Consider the following 19,400-nt stretch of genomic DNA (forward strand, 5'->3'; position numbering starts at 1 on the left):
TCTGTTAGTTGCTCAGGAACCCTGGTGCGCACGTCCACCTGTGCACCCGAATGCTCAGCTGTAGGCGTGGACAACGTGCGCCTTTAAAGGCCCCGGAGCCACCCCGCAGGTGCAGCTTAATATCCTTGGGCTCCGGTGTGTGCTTGAGGAAGCACCTGGTCCCGCAGAAACGTCTAGTAGCTGGACAAAGACCAGGGAAAGTGGCCTTCTATAGGCTTCTTACTGGCCGTCGTACTCACAGACGTTACTACCCCGACGCGCAACCCCGGGCAGCGGAGAAAAGCATGTCGCGCTACCCGGGAAGCCAGAGTGCACACCGGGCGGCCCCACGGCCTAGAAAAGAGTTTGCTGGGGTGCTGAAGCAATGTCGCCATCATCCCATCGCCACGAAAAGGGAAATTCTGGAGATTAGTCTCAGACCCAGCAACTATTGAATTCCCAGAGGAATGTTTCCTCGGCTCTGCTGGAACTTCCAATCCAGCCTCAAGAAGCTATGCCTGCTCCTCTTCATCTCTGCCATCCTACCTGGGTCTCTGTGACATTCTCCTCCTCTCTCTCTCTTCCCTTCCTTCCCTCACCTTTTTCTCCCTCCTCTGACAAGTAAATTTATAGTATCAATTCTTTATATTCATGAAGATCAGATCACAGTTCAGAAAATTGAGTCTCGCCCTCACCCTCAAAACAAAAACAAACAAACAAATCTCAAGTGAATAGGGATTGATGGCTGTTCCCGTTTTACAAGTGAGGAGGTCGGGGCGATTTGTCCAAGGAAACGGGGCTGAGGTGTAGGAACAAAAGTGTTGTCTGGTTTCCTGAATGATTGGTTCCTCTGTTGTCTTCAATTTCTATTGCTAAGTCTTGACTAATATTTCCATAAAACCCCATATTCGACCTCCACCCCCTCGATTTCCTACGTGGAAAGATATTACCTGAAAAGAGCAATGCAACTCTTCCAAAAAATAAAATCAATTCTTTTTTATATGTTTGCATTGAAATCTCCCTCTGAGAATACTTGAAAACCTCTGAGCAAAGGGCTTTGTAGTCACCAAGACCTGATTTTGAGTCCAGACTCTGCAATTTACCAGTGTCAATTACCAAATACTAAGCAAATTGGGAATAAGGAGACCCTAGCTCCAGAGTCTCCGGTAGGAGTAGGGGTGATGCATCTTCCCTATGTGATGCAAGAGGTGTTCCATGTAGCACTCATTACAGGAATGATTCTATATATTACACTCTTGTAGCCAAATAGAACAATAGATTTCAAATTCCAGGAAGCTGAGTGTCCAGAAGATTATTAAGTCTAACTAACATTTTTGCAGGGAATATTATATTCTTTATAATTATCAATTTTTAATTTAATTCAATTTTTTACTATGCCAAGATTAAACCCAGGGTGGCTTTGCCACTGGGCAATATCCCCAGCCCTTTCTATTATTATTATTATTATTATTATTATTATTATTATTATTATTATTATTAACAAGTCCTCTCTAAATTGCTGAGACTGGCCTAGAACTTGGGATCTTATTGCCTCAGCCTCCCCAGTCACAGGGATTACAGATATGCACCATCACACCCAACTGAAAGCATATTTTATAAATTTATCTCTCTCCATCTCAGAAATAATGCACTAGCATATGTGACAAAATAAGAAACAATGGATAAATCAAAGTATTCATTGGGCTTTTCTGTTACCCTTTCCATAAATTTGAAATTTTCAAAATAAAATCAGAGAAAAATAAATGTTTTACAAGGCATTTTTTAGAAATCTTGCTTCCATGATTTATGTGAGTAGTTCATGTATTATTGTAATTTCTGAAATTGGCATTGGAGCAGGTCCAAAGAGAGAGGGCAACACTGTAGCAGAAATCAGAAGCTCCTTCATGTCCTATCTCAGATCCCCCACAAAGTCTCCCAAGGATGATATTGGACAAACATTTCCATTATGCAAGTCAATATGCATTAAACACTTCCAGTGGAAAAAATTTTAATTTATCTTTTTTCAGTTCTTTTCAGAACTAATGAGAAGGCATAAAGACACTAGCTGAGTTTGCAGCCTGCTTTTGTCTGCCCATCCATCCCCTTCTGAGGCTCTGAAGGGTGTGCTTCACAGTAGCTGTAGCAAGAGAAAGACCTAGTCATTGGTTTCACAAATGGGGAGTGTGACTGCAAGGTGAGGGCTGGTAACACCTCTGTGTTCCACTCTGCAGAGGTGTCCTGTCCCTTCTTGACCCACAGACTATCTACCATCGGGCAGTGAGGCTACTGGTGTTAAACATGTTGAACACTTAAGGCTTTCATAAGTCACCTTGACACCCACAGCTACCTCATGCCGTGGCTGCCGTTATCTGTATTTTATAATTGAGGAAAGAGTCTTAAATAGTAAGAACTTGCTCAAGGCCACCCTGATTTTAAGGAGCAAAAGCAGGACTGCAGGTAGGTGAGTCTGTCCAGAGTTTATCACCTCACTCACCCCTTAACTCATCTGTGTTCCTCTACTGTGATGCTGCTGTGTCTTCCAGTGAATATAAAAGGCCACCTGCTTTATGATTCAACTCTGCCACTCATATCTACCCAGATCAATTAGTAGGAGATATCTAAATTGATGGCGAAATGAGAAAATTTAAAGAAATGAAACAACCCAAAAGAAGGAGAGAGAAATAGCACCCAGGTCTCTATTACTCTAAGGCCATTCTCAAACTTGCTGGGACTTTGGCTTGCTCCATAGTATTAATATGTATTAACAGTGATTAATAGTATTAATCACTGAGTTCCATGCTCTGGTCCTAGAAGTCGTCTTGAGCCATATTTCATCTCATAGCATCACTTTTCAGAGAAGTTTGAGAACCCGTGCAAGACGGGTGGGATAGGAACCATGGAGCAGAGGTTCAGACTCCGGTCTGAGCTTCTGGTGATCTGTCCTCTATTCAAAGGTGAGAAAGCCCACCTTTCGGGGTGATTGTGAGCATACTTCCCTGCAGTGAGATCATTTAAGATGTGCTGCTGTTCCATTATGTATACTATTACTGTCATTTTTTAGACAACAATTTACTTAGTAGATTGTAAAGTTTGCTAATACCCAGAGCTGGTGGAACTGTGAAATACCTTCTCATACACTGGGTGAAAGCGAGAGTGTGGGTTGCTGCAACTTCTTTGGAAGTGAATTGGACTAGGCCATTAAAATTGCAACAAGGGAAATAGACTCAGCAGTTACCCTTCTGGGAATTTATCCTATGGGTTTATCTGTAGAGCTGCTTGGACAAGGGAGTTGATTGTGGCATTGTTACTAAAAAGGGTGAAAGTGCCTAGCAGTGTGGAGATCTGCTTATAGAAAGATAGTTCCATTTATGTAGGATTACAATGTAATTCTGCAAGGGGAGGAGGTAGACCTCCATGCACTGCTAAGAAAGAACTTCCTTCAACTATCATTAGGAAGAATATAAAAGATCCTCGGTAGCATTGTAGCATGCTAAATTTGTATAAAATCAGAGTATAAAACTTTCTGGAAATTTTATACAAGTAATTATTACAATAAGGACCTCTGGGGGATGGAGTTGTGTCTCAGTCGTAGAGCGCTTGCCTAGCATGTGTGAGTCATTGAGTTCAATTCTCAGCACCACATATACATAAATAAAAATAAAATTCTATCAATAACTAAAAACATAAAGTGAAAAAAAATAAGTGCCTCTGGAAATTAGGGAAAGGCAAGAATCTATGACCTTTTTTAAAAAATAAAATCTATAACGTTCAATGACCTTTTTTTAAAAAAAAATGTGAATGGTAAAAGCATTATATTACCAATAAAAATATAATGCTTTTACCATTCACATTATTTTTTTTTTGGTACATTACAATTGTACATAATAGTTGGATTCATTTGGATGTAATCATTCATGCATGGAATTTAATTTACTCCATTTCAGTCCCCAGTTCTTTTGACCTTTAATGTTGTTTGAATATTTGAAAAAAATATTTATTGAAAAGCATATTATTTAAATCTTCTTATTATGGACATCATTATTTGTATTAACTAATGACAAAACTTAATGATTCTTATTCAACTAGTGATTCGTTCAACTAATGATTCTTATTCATAACAAACCTTAGTACACTAATAGGATCTTTGTTTTTAAAGCAAAAATTTATCTGAAAGAATGAAGAAAGAGGGCTGGGGATGTGGCTCAAGCGGTAGTGTGCTCGCCTGGCATGCATGCAGCCCAGGTTCGATCCTCAGCACCACATACAAAGATGTTGTGTCCACCGAAAACTAAAAAATAAATATTAAAATTCTCTCTCTAAAAAAAAAATAAAGAAAGAATACTGGTTAATGTCCAGACTTAAACTCTACCCTCTAGATGTCCTAACAGCCTCAAGAGAGACAGATAAATAATTAAACAAGAAGTTGCCAGAAGTCAAATTGATACAATTAATTAAGATCTACTAGTTTACCAATTATGGATACATATCAAGCAGCCTATCCTTAGCTATAACATATGAACCATTATGGTGTTAATAAAAAGTTGCCATTTCTTAAATGTTGCTCTTCCAGTCTGCCTTGAGCACATGATATTTCTCATTTAATCCTCACAACCATCTATTAGGGGGTTGTCTATGCCCATTTTAGAGAGAAGAAAACTAAGGCTCAAAGAAATCCAGTCCCTTAGCCCATTAGTGAGTTGAGCTGTGCACCTAACCCCCATCTGTATTACTCCTAGAGTTGAGCTTTCAAACCACTCTGTGTGGTGTTTCTTGTTGAGATGGGGCTTTTGGCTCTGGGTACCCCTTTGTAAACACTCAAGGTCTGATCCCCCCCAGCTCTCTCCACTGTCCCATTCTTTGGTTTCCCATCTCCCCACCCTCCCGGGCTTCTCTTTTGCACACCCCTAAGTTGTGCTTTATCTATTTGTCATACCTCTTTCAAAACCAGAATGTAATCTTATTTTTGAACTCCATGGAATCCCTGCAGATGTTTAAAAACAATCATAAAGTAAAACTCCATCCTGGTTTCACAAGGGATCACCTCTCTCTGCAAACCCAGGAGAGGCACTGCTGAAGGATGCTGTTTAAAAATAATATGGTTACTCATGGAACTGGATGCACATTTGAATTTGAAGGAGACAGTCAGGGAACTTTAGCTGAGGAAAAGTGAGGACATGACCCATGAGGTCCTTTTCTGCCCGACAACTCAGAGAACGTCCCTCATTGGCTGCAGGGAAAAGCTTAGCCTCCATCTCCTTGGTAGGGAATTTATCAGCCAGGCCACTTGTCCTCTAAGAAGCCCCACAGGGTTGTGTTATAATCAAAGAGGCGGTGGGTTGGAAGCCAGGGACTCCAGGTTCTGGACCACTGGGCGTGTTCATTGTCCCTGAACAGAAAAGAAGTTATTCCGAATCACAAGGGACATGAGCATCTTTGCCTCCCCCAAATCATCATTGTCTCAAGCCTCAGGGAGTAACAACTCTGACCTTCCACTACTTGCTTAATACCTGGCAACAAACCAACTGCAGGTTGAGTCTAGGATCCTAGCGGCTCAGAGCAGCAGAAGGCAGGGTTACCTGGGCGTGGCTTCCTTGAGGTGGTCTTTTGAGCGATGCTTGGATGAACCAGAGAACAACATTCTCTCTCATGCTGTTTCCAAGATAAAGCAAGGCAGCACCCAGTACTAGGTTCTCACATGTTATAAAACTAGTTGCAACTGGATTTCTTGGGAGGGGGGATGGGAAGTGGTGGAGGTATGACATGAATGTGGGAGAAATGTCAGCCGGTGGCTAATTGAATGATTTAAGTTCCGTGGGGCTCCGCACCCCCTGTGGAGACCCAGCTTCCACACTCCAAGCTTAATCCCTGGGGAATGTCACTGTCATTTAGAAGCCCGTGGTTTGACTCCAGGGCCCAGCCAAGCAAAACAGCACTTCTCAGAGAGAGGGGGATTCCTGTATGCAGTCCCTTCTCGGTGGCCTCCTCTGTCTCCTCTTATCATCAGCCCATCTGTCTGTCAAGCCAGTTGGTCTGCAGAGAATAAACATCTCAGGCTCTGTGCCCACCAGCTCTGGGATCAGGTGACCATTATGGAAGGCTACACCGGAGGCCTCTGCATGCCAGAGTGACGCCAGGAACAGAGAGAGCCTGTGACGTGCTGACCTCATGGAGTGGGCACCCATGCAGCTGGCCCAGGGAGTGCCACTCCCTGGTGTGGCCTCTTTGATCATCTTCAGGCCACACCCACCCCCTCCAGGAGACCCTGCCCAGTTCCCTCTCGACACAAACTCTGGAGTCAAAAACCCAGTGCCACAGCCTGCTTAGCCATGTGGCCTTAACTGAGTGACTTTTACCTCTCTGTGTCCCCATCTGAAAAATGAGAATAATAAATCTCTGGTGAGGATTAAACGTAAAGCACTTTGACCAGTGTCATCTGGCAGGATTGGGTCTAGTAAGCCACTGTTAGCTGATTTTATTATGATTCCTAGACTTCTCCAATAGAAAGTCTTCTCTTGAAAGGGGGAGGGTTGCTCTGGGTGAGGAGATCAGTCATCCTCAGCGTTAATGAGATCCAGGATGAAAAGATGCAGTCATAAGAACAGGTAAACAGAAAAAGAGTGTATTGTTCAGAAGAACACACCGATTAATAAACTCACAGCCTGGGTCTGGGTCCTAGTTCTGCCCTTACCAGCCCAGCGATAGTTGAGCAGGTTACATAGACTCTCAGCCCTCAGTATATAATCTGCAGGATGGGGATAACAAACCTTTCCTTCCCTACTATTTTGAGGTCTGAGTTCAAGCCTATCCCAGAGTCACCTCTTAGCACATAGGGCTATGATGACGACTGTACGCTACCCCCAGCCATGCAACACCAGCCAGCTCTGAAAACCCAAATCCGTTGAGAGTGGGGTGCCCACAAGAGTGGAGGGGGTGACAGCTGTGGTTTGTTTTGTTTCTCAAAGTGGCGGATTCAGTAGGAATGGAAGATCACCTGCTCCTTGGACTGCTTTCCAGAGAAACTTGACTTCTGATGATTAAAAAATTCCAAGGAAAGTCTGTTGGGATTGGAGAGGGATGGGGGTGCTAACATATGCCCCCTTTTCTGCCCTTTTTCCTCAGGAACCCACCCAAAAAAGTATAAATAAGCATGCCTCCACTGTCCAAGGGAGGGACATGATTGAACTGTGTTCTCCCCAAAGATACACTGAAGTCCTACTTCCTATTAGATGATCTTGTCTGGAAATAGGGTCTTTGCAGATGTAATCAAGTTAAGATGTGGTCTTTACGGTGGGCCTCAGTTCAGTGTGGCTGGTATCTTACAAGAAGTGGAAAGTTTAGACAGAGGCACAAAAGGGAGAATAGCAGGTGGTGACAGATGCAGCTGCAAGCCAAGGAACACCAAAGATTGACAGCCACCACCAGCAGCCAGAAAGAGGCAAGGAAGGATTTCTACAGTCTCAGAAGGAGTGTGGCCCCAGTGACACCTGGATTTCTGACTTCTGGCCCCAAGAACTGTAAAACAATAAGCTTCTACTTTTGAAGCCATCTGGTTTGTGGTACTTGGGGATGGCAACTCTAGGAAACCAACAAAGGAGGGAAGGAATGAGGGAGAGGGAGGAACCAAGGGACTTTGTTTCCTTGATCCGAGAGCCCACAAAGCTAGAAGGAGAAAGGCACAGCCAGAGGCCTTCTCCCCATCCTATGAGGGCTTGACCCTGACTCCAATTCCGAGCCACCAAGCTTCCTTCCAAGGAAGACAAACTGTTTGAACCAAATAAGACATGGGGTTAGGAGACAAGGATCCATCCTCCAAGAAGGAAGGATTTGCCCATCTGAGCCTCCAAAGGCTCACCGTGGTCCATCCCATGGGCCAGGCTGGGAGAACACCTCTATATCTGTACACTCACTGCCTCTGGTCTGCCTCTGGCTCCTGCTGAATGCCCCCCTCTCCTTCCACATCCTGCCCCCTTGAGCAGACTCCTTCTATGCCCAGGAGCACCTTTCTGGATTCTTCCAGCCCAGAAATCTCTCCCTCCTTGGAGAGGATATTGCATTCAAGGTCAATGCATCCCACTTTGAAACTAATTGTATCTTTCCTGGTAAATCACATGCATTTTTATTTGATAATGTGGTCCCTTTTTACTGTTTCTTCATTTATTTTTTTTCTGTATCATGTTTGTCCCTTTGACAATACCAGGGATGCCTGGGCTGCAGAGATTGGGCCTCCCTTTCTCAGAAGCTCTTTCAGCATCACTGAGATCTGCCCACACGATAATACAGATTTGTTTCTTTGATTCACTGCAAGAATGTTGACTGTGGAGACCTGGATATGGAGAGTGGTTTGTAGTTCTGTGGTTGGTTTGCCTGTAATACTATTTGTAAAGGATGCTCAGGCTTCATCAACCCTAACTCTACTGATTAGTAGCTAGCAACTTGGGCAATTTGCCTAACTGCTATGTGTCTCAGTTTCCTCACCTGTAAAATCAGGTATGTGTGTCATGAGAGTTACAATGTGCGCTTGGCACAGTGTAGGTGCAGAATTCACCTCTGGAATGAATAATGTATATAAATGCTTAGCATCAGGTCTGCCAAAGTGAGTAATATATTGGAAAAAAAACTCAGTTTCTCCAACTGCATATTCACAACAGAGACCACTTCTGTTGTCCCAAAATGTGCTTTCTGCCCATCAGCAAATAAGTTAGCAATTCTGCAGAGGATGCCAGTGAGCATTCTCTAATTCAATTCAGTTCTGACACTGTCTACCTGGAGACAGCATCAGAGCCCACAGGTCAATGGCTAAGTCTACAAGACCACTCCCAACTTTCAGATGCTCATCACAAGTCCAGGCTTCCAGCACTTCTGACCAACCAGCTACAAATTCCTTTCCTTAGGCTCAAGTCATTTAGTAGAGCAACTTGTAGAACTCAAGGAAATTCATCTATCAGCTTATTATAAAGGATACAAGAGATGAAAAGTTACATAAGGTGACACCTAGAAGGGTCCCGAGCACAGGAGCCTATATTGCTGTGGCGCTGCAGTGCGCCCCCTCCCAGCTGTGGAAGCATTCCTGTTCCCCTTGCTGCAAGCCTGCACAAGCTCCACCGTTCAGAAGCTCCAAACCTTGTCCTCTGGGGTTTTCTAAGAGACTCCATTGCATAGGCAGGATGGAGGCAGGGACAAAGATGGGGACATGTGACTGGGCAATAAGCGTATGATGTAATGCTAAGAGCCTGGGCGAGGAAACCCAGCAAGGCCTGTTCAGATTTCTTGGCCTCTCTGGGCAGCATTCCCTCCTCCTGGGTAGGGAGCAAGACTCCTGAAATGGAGGTCTTATGATCTAATATCAGACAAAGTAGGTCAGACAAAATCTTTATGGTCAGCTCTAAGAAGAAAGGCAGAGGGGATGAGAGTTTCTCTGAACTTCCTTGGGGAAGAGAAATTCTAGTTTCTGTGACATGTTTTGGACAGGGACTTATGGGCCAGGAACCATGGATGAGAGGCAAAATTTCTGTTTTCATCAGCTTTCTTCAGCCATTTTGACCAAAAGACCCAACAAGAACAATTTTAGAGGAGGGAAAGTTTATTTGGGGGCTCATGGTTTCAGAGGTCTCAGTCCATAGATGGTTGACTCCATTGCTCTGGACCCAAAGTGTGGCAGAACATTGTGGTGAGAGACTCTGTTAGAGGAAAAGTGGCTCAGGACATGGCACCCCAAAGAAGCAGAGAGAGAGCTTCCCTCCCCACAGACAAAGTACCTACTCCAAGGCATGTCCCCAATGACCTTCCTCCTCCAGCCACACCCTCCCTGCCTGTAGTTACCACCAGTTAATCCCTACCAGGAGATTAATGTGCTGATTAGGTTAATACTCTAATAACTCAATCATCTCACCTCTAAACTTTTGTCTCACTCATGAGCTTTTAGGGATACCTAATATCAAAACCATAACAATATATGTCATATGGGTTAGGTTTCCTGGGAAGGTGATTTTGAAATGGAGATGGGGTTCAGGATTATTTGGAGTCTGTGATTAACATGGGTGGAAAGAAGCAGGATTGAGCAGAAGAAATAATTGGATTGTGGTAAGAAGCAATGGAGATCTCAGCCACCAAGGAAATGCTAAAACTGTGACCCCCCTTCAGAAGCACAGAGTGGCTCTAGCATTTCTATGTCCACATCCTCCCAGATTTATCTGAGAGATAAATGAGCACACCCCTCTCCCAGTGGTCCTCACAAAATCTTTATTATATTTCTCTGCTCTGATTGGGTCAGGAACCTATTCGTGAGTCAATCTACAGCCAGAAAATGTGATACCATCCTTGGGTGCACCTGGTGATGTTGACTCTTTCTGAAGCACACAAGTTGAAAATCAGAGTTGTGATTCCCATCGTAGAAAATTAAAGGGTGCCAGGAATGAGTGGGTGGTGGATCTCAGAAGTCTGCCAAGCCTCTATTCTTTAACTGAAAAAGATGTGAACTTATTCCCAGCCTTGGGTCCGGCAGGTGCATACTGAGCATGAAGAACAGGATACTATGGAATGCAACAAGCATTTCCGGGTGTTTGACACACAGAAAGGTATTCAAAAAATGTTTGCTGAAAATTTTTAAATAAATGTACCAAGTACACATAAAGAGAAAAAAGCAGGCACTGGTGATCCTGGGGCTGAATTTTAAGCTCAGCTCTGGAGAGGTTTCCGGTTGCTGGAATGTCCTTCCTCTTAAATAGGGTGTGGTTTCATGGGTGTGTTCACTTTGTGGGGATTCACCAGGCTATACATTTATGTGCCCTTTTCTGAATGTATTTTACACTTTAATGAAAAGTTTCCTTTAAAAATCAAAGAAAGAAAAAGGATCAAAGAAGTCTCGCATAGTCTCAGGCATGGATAATAAAACTACATTCTTTCCTCATGTTCTAATCTTTTCTTTCCGTCCATAATCTTGGACAAGTTACAGTCTCTCCATTGCGAGGTGTTTATTGCCCACAGAACCATTTCAACCAGGATGATTTTCATGACAATTCAGTGTCCTTAGAAACTTCCCAACATTAACAATAAAGATTAGGGTTTTTAAACGTGAAGATCATTATTAAACAAGAGTCTTTTAAGATGTGTGTTTTGCATTGAGCTTCAAGAATTCCAACAACTAATTTTTTTCTGAGCTACTTGAAAGTAAATTATAGGTATCATGACAGTTCACCTCTAAATAACAAAGATATCCTCCTCTATAACACCATCAAGACACTCAAGAGTTTAACATTGATTTAACAACACAATTTTCTGTTCATATACAAATTTCCTTTGTGTCTAAATAGTATCCTTCATTTTTTTTCTTGCTTGTTTTTGTTTTGTTTGTTTGGGGGGGATTGTTTTTTTTTTTTTTTTTTTTTTTTGGTTAGTTTGGTTTGAGTTTTTTGAGGGGGAGTTAGTTTTTTTGAAGAGTCCAGGTGAGTTGTTTTGTAGAATTCATATTCTGGATTTGTTTTATCATTTCCTCATTACAAAATTTAGTTTATTTTTTTTAATCAAGAAAACTATATAGGTGATATTGTACATTTTCCAAATTACCAGTAATGTGTCCCATTACTGGTAACGCTAAATTGTCTTGCTTATTTGAAGCAGAAGTTGTCTCTTTCCCTTTGTAATTAAAAGTAATCTTTGTGCTTATACTTTGAGACCATGTAAATAGTCAGTAATAATTTACCCAATGGTTTTAGTGTTCATTAATGATCATTGCCAGAGTCACTTATTACAAACAAGGGTTTTCTATTGTATCAATCCTTCTAAATTTATTAGTTGATTTCTTCTGTTAAAGAACTTACTACCCTTTTCCCCTCTCTCTCCTCTTTTTCTTTTTTATTTTCTTTCTCATTTTTCTTTTATTTCCCATGATCTTTCTCTTTCTCCTCCTATTCTCCCATCTCTCTCTCTCTCCTTCTCCCCCCTCCCATTCACACATATTCTTTTTTCTTCTTTCTTCATACACACACACACACATACACACACACACAAAGGTTTTAAAGACAATTTATCTTTCTTCAGTGAATTCTCTCTTTTGCCCTTTTCATGTTGGATCTTTTGGTCCCTTTTTCTCTCGATTTTATGAGCTTTTTATGTACGAGGGAGATTAGACCTTTGTCTCTGATAGAGATGGCAAATATTTCCCCTTGGTTTATTATTTGTCTTTTGACTTTGCTCATTGTGTTTCTCCCAATGGCAGTGCTGCTTTATTTTGATGTAGTGAAATTTATCAAACTTTGTTGTTGTTGTTGTTGCATCTGGATTTTGAGTCAGAGTTAGAAGTTTCCCCACATTGAGATTATGTTTTAAATTTTCCTATTTCGTTTCTGGTGCCTCTATGATTTCATTTTGTACACTAAGATGTCTGATCCACTGGGAGTGTGTTCTGATGTAGAGTGTGAGGCAAGGATCCAATTTTATCTCCCTCCAAATGGCTCCCAGTTGTCCTAACACCACTTGTTAAAAGGACCAGCTTCAAGATTTGAGATAGCAGCTTTATCATATGCTCAATTTCCATGTGTACTTAGGTCTAATTCTGGACCTTCTATTTTATACTAATAGTCTGTTCATTTGCCATTTTTAATTGTGGACTGTATGATCTCATTTATTATCTGACAAGCCTCATCCCTTCTCACAGCTCTTTTTGGGGGGATTCTGTGGCTATTTTTGCATGTTTATTTTTTCACATGAACTTCACAATCAACTTATGGAGGTGGGTGTGGTATTTTTAGTAGAATTTCATTAAAATTATATGTTACCTTGGGGGAAATCCAATCTTTATGATGTGAAATTATCACATCAGAGAACAAGGGATGTCTTTTTCTCTGCCCAAGTCTACTTTATGACTCTTGGGAGTGTTTTAAAGTTTTCCTCAGAGCTTTTAATGACTTTAGCAAATAAAACACTTGATATTCCTGCAGATCAAAGCAAAAATTTTACTACAGAAAAAAGTGATACTAGAAGGGAGGTCAGAGCCAAACCAATCAAATCCCAGACTCACAGCCCAGAGGACCTGGAATCAGGTGGACAGCCCATCAAGCCAGAAGGTGGCACTTGGAACCAGATACTGCCCTCATACTACCTAAGCTTGTGACACCCAAGGGATTCCTAATTAGTTTTATGAGTGGCCATGTTTAGAACCAAATTTGTCTATTATATTCTATTTTTCTTATTTATGACTCACTTGAATCATTTATCAGATGCTTAGTGCCATAATATTGGACTTAACAACTCCTTGGCACATTATGTTAGAATTCCCATAAACATTTCTTCAGAGTTTGTCCCTAAATATTTTCTGTATTTTTGTTTGAGAGTACTGTTATTTATATAATTTAGTTTCATCATGAAAAAATATTTTCTAAATTAGTTGCTGGGAAAATATGCAGCTTTTTGTAATACCTCCATTTGAATAATGGCACCAGGAATCTCAGGACTCTGAGTAATCTCAGCAAATGAGTTAAGCCTTACAGTTAGTCTATTAGTTTTTATTCCTACTCAGTAGTACCTATTTTTAAATTTTAAGGCACATGGAATGCTTTTATTATAAGATACCTCAAATCCTTTATTTAAAATGACAGGGCAGGGGCTGGGGTTGTAGCTTAGTGGTAGAAATGCTTACCTAGCAGGTGTGAGGCACTGGGTTCTAATCTTAGCACTGCATATAATAATTAAATAAAATAAAGTTTCATCGACAAGTAAAAAATATTTTAAAAGGTAATAAAATAAAATGACAGGTCACATATAGACTAAACATGATAACCCACCACTAGCACTTTGAAGAAAAAGCAAGCAGTCTCTTCCACTGCTCTTAAAAGTTTAAATGGTATGATTCTCACAGCTGGACAATTAGCTCCTTCTGTGTTTATTAGCAGGCTGAACCTGAGCAAGTTACCTAAACTCTCTGGTTTAGATTCCAACATGAAGTCCTTAAGGTAAAAATTCCACCTTCTAGGGCTGTTGCAGAGATCAATGAAATAACATTTCAAAAGTACCTAACACAGGAGAGAAGCTTAGTTAATGAGAGCCGTCAAAACCAGCACCATCCCCACCATGACCACCTCCATCACCATCATCATCCCCAGGACAATAAAAGCATGAAACCTGCTTTGGCCTTCTTTGGACTAGCAAATGACCAACAAATCTTTGACAAAGTGACTATAGAAAGAAAATGGCTTGGGTCTCCAAATCCTAATGTGTCAACTCCGGGGATCTCAGAGTCTCACATTCCAATGAAGTGTCTTAGGTGGCTCATGTTTGATGATTATCAGTGGTTTCTGTGTCTGGGAAATTGGCAGCTATTTAAATAATCCTACTCCTCCTGAAGAGATTGCCCTTGGTCTTAATTGGCAGCTGTTCTTCTGACATATTTGGGATGGGGCAGCTTCCTGTGTCCCCACAAGATCCAGGACTGTCCCCAATACCACCCTGTCTTGTAATTGGTGCTTGCTGGTTGCATCTCTAGGAGTCTGTGAGCTGCTGTGGGAAGTGAAGAGTTTTTGTTTTGCTCACCATTGTATTCCTGGGTATAACACAGCACCTCCCAGAAGAGCAGGTGCTAACTAAATATCTGTTCAAAAAAATGAATGAATATTATTTCCCACATATCTTTTAGTCATCAAGTCATCACACCTAACAAAGCAAAACAAATTAAGTGATTAGAAGGAAGACTAGTATGCAGCAATAAAAAATGATAATCATGAACATTATTCGGGAACTTAAGAAAAGGATTACGTGAGAGTGTTAAGTGACAATTTACTTGAATTTCTTTTGGTCTTGCCTAGAAAATAAAGCTATTAACATCTACCATATTGGTATGTTGTACTGATTAATTGAGAGAAAATAGGTCAAATGTTCTGCATAGTGCTTACTACAAACATGCATTTGATAAATAACAGTCATTTTGCTGTTGTTTAGGATAATAGTGAGTGGAATAAAAACACAGGATAAAAATTCCTTTAGGGCTGGTGGGGTTATAATTAATAAAACAGATTATTAGCCAATTCTTTTAAAGTAGCTGAATTATGAGGTTTTATTTTATCTATAATTTCAATTTTTTTTCAGTACAGAGCATCAAACTGGTACCTCCTACATAATAGGCAAGCACTCCATTGCTAAGCTACACCCCCCAGCCCTTTTTTATTTTAGTTGAGATAGGATCTTGCTATATTGCCCAGACTGACCTTGAACTTGTGATCCTCCTGCCTCAGGGTACTGAGTAGCTGGGATTATGGGCATGTGCCACAGGATGATTTTAGATATTTTGTGCCTGGTGACTTCTGAGACAGAGGAGGGAGCTGGGGAGAAATATGGGGGTGCAGATAACCACAGAAGAAATGTGGATACTACTGGGAAGTGGGGACAAATCTACCTTGCCGGATCCTGGGTTTGGAAGGATTCAAGTTCAAATGACATCAAGACCTAGGAATGTAAAAAAAAAAAAAATGCTGGCAGACGCTTCCTTTGATCTTCACTAGAGCTCAGCTAAAACATCTGTCCCAAACTAGCTCTAGCTCCCCACCTCCCATGCCTGAGCCTCAAAAGGGCCGCAGCCTATTATTACCTCTAGCTGTCTGGAGCTGAGTAACAGGAGCCTGTGACTCTCCCCCTGGTTGAGAAAGCTGTAGGTCTTGCCGCATTAATGTCTGCAGATTTCCAGAGTCATGACAACTGATCAGCACCAGGAAGGCTACTCCTGCTTCTGGTTTTGTCCCTTTCTGGCTCCAGAAATAGCACACATTCCCCGCCTCTGTTCTGCCCACTCCCCTCTGAGAACACACAGACAGAATTGGATTAAGGGACCACTCAGTGCTAAATGTAAACAGTCATGTGTATTTGGAGTCCATTTGTTTTAAAAATCCAGCAGCCCCCTCTGCACCTGTTGGCAGAGTATCAACTTCCTCTCCTTCATTCATGCTGCCTGGGAGAATCAATCATAGTTTCAATTACAAAGTCAACAACATTTGGGAAGCCCTGCCAGGCACTTTCACTTAATCCTCACAAACACTCTGCAAAGTTATCATTGTGCCCATTTGGGGGACCAAGAATTGAGACCCAAAGAAGTTCAAAAACCTGGACAAAAATCACACAGCAGAACTGGGATTCAGAATGACAGCTTTGGCCTACTGAGAGCCTGGCTCTTTCTGATAGCACCTACTCTAGAATGTGGGACTTCAAAGATTTCTTTGTAAGTTCATGCTTTGAGGCACAACTGCTGCTCTAAGCACAGTAGATAAAATATGAAAAAAACTTAATCTTTGTTCAAAAGTGCAATGAACATCTTCCTGGATTACCCAACATGAACTTGAAAGCCAAAACTTTCAAGCCTATGAAGAAATCTAACCCCAATGAAGAAAGCCAATGGAATCAAACAAGAAAGAACATTTAATACAGATAAAGTTAAAATAACAAGATTATCTGACAAAAGAATTTTTAAAAACTCTGTTTAGGGGTCTGGGGTTATAGCTCAGTGGTAGAGCGCTTGCCTCGTACTTGTGAGGTACTGGGTTCGATCCTCAGCACCACATAAAAATAAATAAAACAAACAAAGATATATTTTAAAAATACTCTGTTTAGGTCATGCAAATGAAGGAACAAAATAGCTCCAAGAACAAAATACAAAGAGTCCAAAAAAAAAAAAGAACAGGTAAGTAATGAAAAAGAACCAACTAGAAATCTTGTCAAAAAATACAAAAAAGAGTTCAACATTTGCTCAAGATGGAGTAATAGAGACAAACTTATCCTCTTGCCAGAAGAAACAATGGCTTTCAAATCATTAGGCACCAAGAACAGCTATCCCCAAGAATGAGGAATGAGGCCCCCTGGATGGCTGTAGCCGGCTTCAGGTTACAAGTGAAGTAACTGAGGCCTGGGGAGAGGGACTTTGCATAGAGCACACATGTACCAGGGTTCAAGATCAGGCCAGTCTGACCTTGGAGGCTGTGATCCTTTCTGGTCTCTGAACAACTGAAAGGCATCAACAGAAAGGTGCCCTCAGAGGGTCCTCTCTCCCTGGGAGGGCACAGGCAGCAGGAGATGCCTGTCCAGTCAGAGCTCATGCCTTTGGCCATGGGAGTCAGAGAAGGAGATGAAATAAAGGGTCTGGGGTGAGCAGGTGAGCCCAGGCCTCACAAGCTGCAACCCTGGAAGAAGCTGCTAAAGGGTGACTTACTCCCCTCCAAGAGTAGCTCGTCCAGCTTCTACCAAGCAAAAGGAGAGCCGACCCCAACTGCCCCTTGGTGTCCCTAGAGGTGATGTTTCCAGAATTCCGCATCTCACTGACAGAAGTTGGCTTCCTTTATGACCCCCATAAAGGGTAGCAATAACAATGTTTGGCCTTCATTAGGAACTTCTGCTTGAAGGCAGTGATAGGAGGACCCCACACAGCTTGGTGATCCAGCTCAGGGTTAAAGCTCTTGCTCTCTGCCCACTCCTGGTGCTCCCAGCCTCTGGACTCTGTTAGGTACTGGACAAGGCCTCCCTCATTGCCCAAAAAGCTTCCCCTGGATGTGACCCAAGACTCAGTGGGCGCCTGAAATCATGGGAAAATACCGTATCCTAGATGTACTATATTTTTCCTACACATACTTATGATAAAGTTGAATTTATAAATTGAGAGATGATTAGCAATAATTCATAATAAAATGGAAAAATGATAACAATTACTGTAATAAAGGTTATGTGAAAATTATATATATATAAATCTCAAATATCTAGTTGTACTGTGTTCATCCTTCTGGTGCTGATGTGAAATGATTGACATGACACCCAAGCAATGAGAGGAAGTGAGGCTCAATGCTTTTTTGTGCCATCAATTGGAACACATTTTCTATTTCTCTCTTTCACCCACAAATGTAATGCCTTTTCCATCTTAATTAAATACTCATCACACATTGTCAATGTAACTTTTGCAGTTTAAAGTGTGACACCAAAACTAGCACAAATTTCTTTTTCCTTCTTCACAATTTCACAGAGAGATTTGTTCTTATCATAGATCTTAGCAACCTCAACATATGATTCTTTTTAAATTTCCTTATTGAATTGAGAAGTTTCACCTTTTCACTTGAAGGAAGCACTTACAGCTTTTCTTTGGCACATCCAAATTGCCAGCATCACTACTCTTGTGCTTTGGGGCCATTAAAATAATGCAGTTGTAGCTCAGTGGTAAAGCACTTGCCTAGCATGTGTTAGGCACTTGTTGATCCCCAGCACCACATGAAAATAAATAAATAAATAAAGGTATTATGTCCATCTATAACTAAAAAAAATTTTTTTAAAAAAGAGTTATTGAACACAAGCACTGATATACTGTGCCAGTTAGTTGATCTGATAACAGGAACTGCCATTAAGTGACTAATGCAGGTAGTGTATATGGTGTGGAAATCCTGGACAAACCAACTATACACATGGTGTGAGGGTGAGAAAATTCATCATACTACACAGAACAACACACAATTTAAAATTTAGAAATTACTTATTCCTGGCATTTTCCATGTCATATTTTTTAATATTTACTTTTTAGTTGTAGTTGGATACAATACCTTTATTTTGTTTATTTTTATGTGGTGCTGAGGATCAAACCCAGGGCCTCAAACGTGCTAGGCAAGCGCTCTACTGCTGATCCACAACCCCAGTCCCCGTGTCATATTTTTGGACTGTGGTTCACTGCAGGTCACTGAAACTCTGGAAAGCAAAACGGTGGATAAAGACTACTGGATCATATTGTCATGTTTGAAAGAAATAATAATAAAAAAGACTACTGGATCATGAGTCTTTTAGCCACACTGGTGGGTGTGTCCTGGTAGCTCTTGGTTTCCATTTACATTATCTGAAGACTTTCAATGTGTATTGGCTTTGTGAAATGTTTGTCAAAAACCTTTGCCCATTTTAAAAATTAACTTGAGTCGTCTATAGGGTTTATGAGAATAATGTGGAATTGAGTCATTTGTGGGATATAAATGTCAGAATGCTTAAATTTGTATTATTGTTTTAAATTGAGCAACTACACTGGTTTAAGATCCATTTGTATTTCTTTTTCTGAGAATAGTCTTCATGTTTTCCCTATTTTTTATTAGGTTTTATCCTTTTTGTTACAAATGATTAGGAACTCACTATATATATTATGGAGATGAGCATTTTGTCTTAATATCAGTTAATATTAACCATTTCCTCCCACCCCCATTTTGTTGGGTTTTTGTTTGTTTTGTTTATGGTGTACTTTTGAGCCAGGTAGGTTTTGTTTTATTTTTAATGCAGTTGAATTTATCAACTTTCATTTATAATGTAAGGTCATTTTTAAGTCCAATGTCCAATTTCCCTATTAAAAGACATGAAGTTAGGCAAGGGCTAGCCGAGTCGCTCTGAGCCTGGGGAAGGACCTGAGCTGGTAGAAAGGGTTCAGGGCCCCAAGT

The sequence above is a fragment of the Marmota flaviventris genome, chromosome 4 (genome assembly GCF_047511675.1).
Source record: "Marmota flaviventris isolate mMarFla1 chromosome 4, mMarFla1.hap1, whole genome shotgun sequence".
Classification (NCBI taxonomy): Eukaryota; Metazoa; Chordata; class Mammalia; order Rodentia; family Sciuridae; genus Marmota; species Marmota flaviventris.